The sequence below is a fragment of the Montipora foliosa genome, chromosome 10, assembly GCF_036669935.1.
Source record: "Montipora foliosa isolate CH-2021 chromosome 10, ASM3666993v2, whole genome shotgun sequence".
Taxonomy (NCBI): domain Eukaryota; kingdom Metazoa; phylum Cnidaria; class Anthozoa; order Scleractinia; family Acroporidae; genus Montipora; species Montipora foliosa.
In genome coordinates, this window is record NC_090878.1 from 18,614,805 (window position 1) to 18,620,655 (window position 5,851).

General features: G+C 37.9%; 1 protein-coding gene across 2 annotated transcripts in view; it reads right to left on the reverse strand.

Moving 5' to 3' along the window:
- Window positions 1-4,815, reverse strand: part of LOC137973315 (tetratricopeptide repeat protein 28-like) — a 19,145-nt gene extending 14,330 nt beyond the window's left edge. The window contains exon 1 of one of the 2 annotated variants that reach the window (XM_068820102.1): window positions 4,720-4,815. The gene's annotated coding sequence lies outside the window, so the exon portion shown is untranslated. Of the gene's footprint in view, window positions 1-1,577; window positions 1,684-4,719 lie in introns of those variants that run through there. The other variant, XM_068820101.1, reaches the window with a different exon arrangement.
- Window positions 4,816-5,851: the final 1,036 nt, after the last annotated feature.

Consider the following 5,851-nt stretch of genomic DNA (forward strand, 5'->3'; position numbering starts at 1 on the left):
CCACAATTCACCATCCACACACACAGCATTCCTCCCAGTTGCCCACTTTACTAGAGATGGTTGCAATTAGTGGAGAAGAACCCCTTCCTGAAAGGATACTCTTGCTAAAGCACAAATACTCATGTCACAAAGGTTGCTAGTCTCCCGCTAATTTTAACTTCAAAAATTCATCAATAATTAATGAGCCTAACAGCCTATCAAGACACCCATAAAAAATCACGTGCATGAGCTTTAAACCCGATAAAACACTTTTCATTAGAGTTTTTTGGATAAAGAATAGTATTATGGCCCGGCTTGTTATACTCTTTGTATGCTAATACCTTAAAGTCCATGTATAAGCCGCACCTCAAATTAGAAGCTTGAATTCCGCAAAAAAATAAGAGACAACAAACTTTGAAGTTCCAATGAAGTTCTACTAGTAAACAAACAAGGGCAGACAATTATGGTTTCAAAACACTGACTCGGTGGTTGTTATACCTTTCATATCCATTAAGTCTTTAGATGGTGAAATTTCACTTGTCATACCTTTATCTTGTAAGTTTATTATAAAAAATAAATAAATAAAGATGCTCTCTCCACGTGATTTCTTTTTCAATATCAGTTTTTATATCACTTTGAAATGCTCTTGAATACGCACAAGTGCTTAGTAGCCAAGCTTTGAAATATGGAGAGGAGTCTGGGCATCATAATTAAACGGTCGGCCATTTGGCTTGCGAGTACTCGCGAATATCTTGGTATTTTCTCGGACGTGGTGGAAAGATATCCATGACAGTGACTGAAAGCAGTCGTCAAACAGCTTTGTGGAGGAATGGAGATTTCCTGTAGGTTGGTGTTCAGTTGATCCAGTGAAGTGATAGAAATATAATCGCTTGAAAGAACTATTGGAGAACAAGAAGCGTAAATGACCACAATGAGCGGCTCCTCCAGGAGCCACCATTCATCAATGCAATGATCAGCAACAACATGCTTTCAGTTTGTTATATATTTATTCAGTTTAACCTCTTAGGTGTTTCCGTAGATGAGCCGCACCCTCGATTTTTCATTTGAATTTTGAGGAAAAAGGTGCGGCTTTTACATGGACTTTTACAGTATCTTCCTCTCACAATTTGAACCTTAAAGTTTGTTTTGTTGGGTCTAAAAACACTCTGCTATGCCTCGTGTTTTTAAATCCGATAAAACACAGCTACTTAAAACAGTGAAGGAAGATTTGAACAAACATCAAATACAAATTTAAAGGGGGCAGGGCAAAGGCAAAATTGAAGAAGATTAAAATGGATTGGAATGTGGGTTTTTTGAAACTGTTTCACCCAACTGAGTATCTTCTTTGTTTGTAACTTCCGTACGTGCTACTCATTCCGTATACTCATTTTCACTCATCATTTACTTCGTAACACCCTCCATTTTGAATCTGAGTCGATAAGAAAACTAAAACCTTCCTAAATTCCGTACGCTCGTCAGACATCATTTCCTTACTTTCTCGATGTACAAGGAAAGAATAGAGGGTAGTATAGATCGATCAAACAATCAACAAATAATCATTTATTACACCCTTGCACCAAGCTAATATTACTAATTACCTTTCAATGTTCCTCTTTGCAACCAGTTGAGCAGTAATAATGAACACCACCGCAAATAAGTCAAGGAATAAGCAGTGGATTAAATGCATGCGTGCGTCAGTCACAACTGAATGGGTTGTATCGAAAACGAAGCTCTTGAAAACGAGGAACTAAACAGGAAACACCCAAAAGATCGAAAACGAAGGACCCTAAGTCGAAAACGAAGCGCTCCAAACAAGAAAACAAAGCACTCACAACTCGAAAACGAAGCACCCTATTTTCCATTGGAAGATCGCTTTGACCAGAGTAATCCAAAGTTTTAGGTTTCACAACAGGTGCCTTCAAAATTAACGCCATATTTAACACCCACCGAACAAAACCGTAGCGCATCTTACAACTCTACCTTCAGCACATGAAGCGGGTAACTAAATGGCTTGTTCTAAAATAATGAACGGTGAATGGGAACGGGTATTAAGGAACGGGAAATTACTAAGATAGGTAATCTCTAAAAGGGAGGATTACTAAAGTATTGAAACTCTAACAAGGGGGACGTTTTTTCGGGAAACGATTTGTCACAGACACAAATCACTGTTGAGAGATTAAGAGACTCATTCTACCGACCAGCAAGTGTTGCTAGAAAACGATTAACGATACACGTAAATATTCGTGGTTCTTAACGTATTTACAAAGCAAACGATCCGTGTTGTTCCCGCAAAAATCAACATACTAAAGGCTCGCGACAGCATTGTGTCCTGAAGAGGTTGTTGTTTAGAAAGAACCAATCTTGAACACGACTTTGGATTGAAGAAAAAGGCCACAAGTTATCATATTTTGCTGGAGTTTTGAGACCGTCAGTTTCAGTTCTTTCAAAGTGTTAGTAAACTTTGGAATAAATTATCGCAATATATGGAACTCTTAATTATGCAAAACCATGTTATGGGAAGCTTTATCGTTGGGGATACTTCAGCATTTCCGAATTTTAATTTTCTCAGAAGAATTTGCTACACAAATTTTCCGGCACTCGATGTACCTATTAATAATACCGTGATACCATTTCTCGTCTGGTCATTTCATCCTATCATCCAGATCAAGGACATCTAAATAAAGCATTGACATTAAACTCTACAACATCAGTCGTTGTTTACGTTACTCAGGACTGAAAAACTTCATCCCTTGAAGTGTTACAGTTTTGAAAAATGGTGGCCACATTGCGGTAAAAATTGACCTTGCGTTTCCTTTAGTCTGTTTCGACTGGTACACCATCGTGTCTGACATGATCGCCCTTTTCATATTCGGTACTGATTTGTTTTCTCCCTGCTTTAACATCAATTGCTCCCTTTGTAAACAGCCACTCCTCTACCCGGGCCCTGTACACATTGAATTCTGTGTGTAACTATATTTAACAGCGGGGGCAGCTTTAGTCTCAACTATGACTAGTACATGTAGTACAGCACAAAAGTATTTTACAGGGAAGGGGAAGCTCGCATTTTATTGGCTAATCCTGTTAGTTACCATGACGACACCTGCATCCTTAAAATAATATCTTCACAGCGCGTGGTGAAGATATAGTTTCGTTAGAAAAAGGAAATCCTAGTACTTCATTAGTATTTACGTAATAAATCACATTAACATTACATTACATTTCACTAAGTTTATGTTTTCGCAACATTGCGTAGGACTTTTTACGTAACAAAAGGGTTGCTTTGAGAAAGAACCACTTACTTCTTCAGCACTGATTCAACTGTACAAGAGAAAATTTTCTTGCCCTTCATGGTGTTGAACATGCCTTAAGTGTTTGTTTTTTTTATCTTTCTAAGGCCTTTGTTAGCGTGTATCACAAAATTCTGATTCATAAACATGAATACTATGAGGTCCAACAGATCGCAATTTGTTCAGTTTTTCCCTATAATTTGCCTTGACATTTGTATTGCCTAGTATATTTTCACTATTAGAGAAGCTTGGTTAAAAAACCTATAAGAAACTAATGTTTTGGCAGCGACAAATGTTCACTTCCGGTCTCCTTTTGCGGCTCAAAAATGTCTCGTGCTCCCTAATATGATTTAATTCATGCAACAATAGTGTTTTAGATGTGGGACCCGGACGTTATGAATGTCTTCATATTTTCGTCCAGGATTCTTGGTTAACTTCAGGGCTTTTAAACTACGTTAAAGGAGAAAAAAATATGTAATCATTTGTAATCGGAACCGCCATCAGCCGCCATGAGTCATATATACATAAGATAAAGTAAGAAGGAGCAGTGTTGGTCAAAACGGATGTTTTTCGAAAGCAAAAGTTTCGAGTGAGGTCAAGTAATGGCTTCGTGACTCTGACATTTTAATTTTACGTGGTTATTCCATTATCAAGTCTCTCGGTGAAACATTATTTTGTAGGAAAAGTGTTAAATTTCTTAACGCAAATTTTAGTAGATCTGGCCCGGGGCGGAAAACTGCAAAGTTCAACAGCCGGAAATTTAACAAATGGAATATATAACAAGAAGTCATTTCATAGTCGAACAAACTGTGCAAGTTAATGACCCTTGTCAGCACGGAAAGAGATCAAGTGATTGTTACCCAAATAGTTAATTGGGGTTAATTGTTCCATTGCTCCGAACTACTGATGATCGTTAAGAAAACGAAAATATATAAGGCTCTACCCTTGCTTAGCTTTAAAGTGTTACGAAGTTTATAATTAGCCAAATTTAGCGAGTGCGAACTGGATACCAAATCGAGCGAAATATAAAAATACATTGTATCTACTTAAAACATTGAAGGAAGGTTGAAATAAAACATCAAATAGAAGTTAAAGGAGGCAGGGAAAAGGCCAAACTGACTAAAGTGAATTGGAAATTGGGTTTTTTAAAACTGTTCAACCCAACAGCTTTTCATAGTTTATCTTTGTTGTTTGTAACTTAGATTCTGTATCCTCGACAGACATTTTTTGTCAGGAATTCTTACTCATTCTAACTCATCATTTGCTTCCCTCCATTTGGAATCTCAGGCGATAAGAAAACTAAAACTATCTCCATTTAGAAAAAAGTCAAGATACATCATTTCCTTACTTTCTCGGTGTACAAAGGAAAGAATAGAGGGTAGTATAGATCGATCAAACAACAAACAAATAATTATTTACTACACCCTTGCACCAATCTAATATTACTTATTACCTTGCAATGTTCCTCTTTACAACCAGTTGAGCAGGAATAATAAACACCACTGCAAATAAGTTAAGGAATAAGAGGTGGATTTTCTGCGTGCGTGCGTCAGTCACAACTGAATGGGTAGTATCGAAAACGAGGAATTAAGCAGGAAGCACCCAAAAGATCGAAAACGAAGGACCCTAAGTCGAAAACGAAGCTCTAAACACTAGAAAACGAAGCATCGCAGGTCGAAAACGAAGAACTCACAACTCGAAAACGAGGCACCCCATTTTCCATTGGTAGATCGCTTTTGTATGGCTTTGTAACTTTTCCCATAATCCTACAGACATAGAAAATTATCGCCCCCTCTCCTTGCTAAGTCCATCCAGCAAGATTTTAGAATCGTGTGTAGCGGACATAATTGTGAAACATGTTTTCTCGGAGACCGAGGCGCTTGTCACGGACAACCCGGTTGTCAAAAGATCAAGAGCTATTACTTACTCCTCATTGCACCTGACTGAAACTTGGCGACGAGCAATTGATAACAAATTAGTTGTGTGTACCGTATTCATAGACTTTCAGAAGGCGTTTCATTGCGTCTCACACCCAAACCTTCTTCTCAAGCTAGAGCACAACTTCGGAATTACGGGAAACTTACTGGCATGGCTAATTAAGAGATTATCTTTCTAAATGGGAACAGTACACTGTAATTAATGGTGTACCCTCTGAGAATTCCAAAGTGGCACGGCATACCACAGGGCTCCGTACTGGGGCCCAAACTCTTCGCCTCGTATAAGTGGGGCTCTTTATTCGAAACTTTTAAGGTCCAAACAGCCACCTTAACTTACAAAATTTATAATCACACAACTTCAACCTGCTTGGAACATTTTTCTAAACGAGAGTCCAAGTGTGACTTCATTATCAACATCGTGTTAGCGTACAACGTTTTGAAACTTATGATATAATAAAATCTATATCATACAGAGGATCCATTGTGGAATCTTTTAGAACCATCCGCTGTCAGCGCCAGAGATTATGCTAAAAGGGCAAAACGCCCTCAGAAACTTGAATTTTAGTTAAGAGGTGCGGCAAATTGGTTCCCAAATTGACAGTGATTTCGTCCTTTTTTAAAATTTTATTCATATCTTCTTTGTATTTT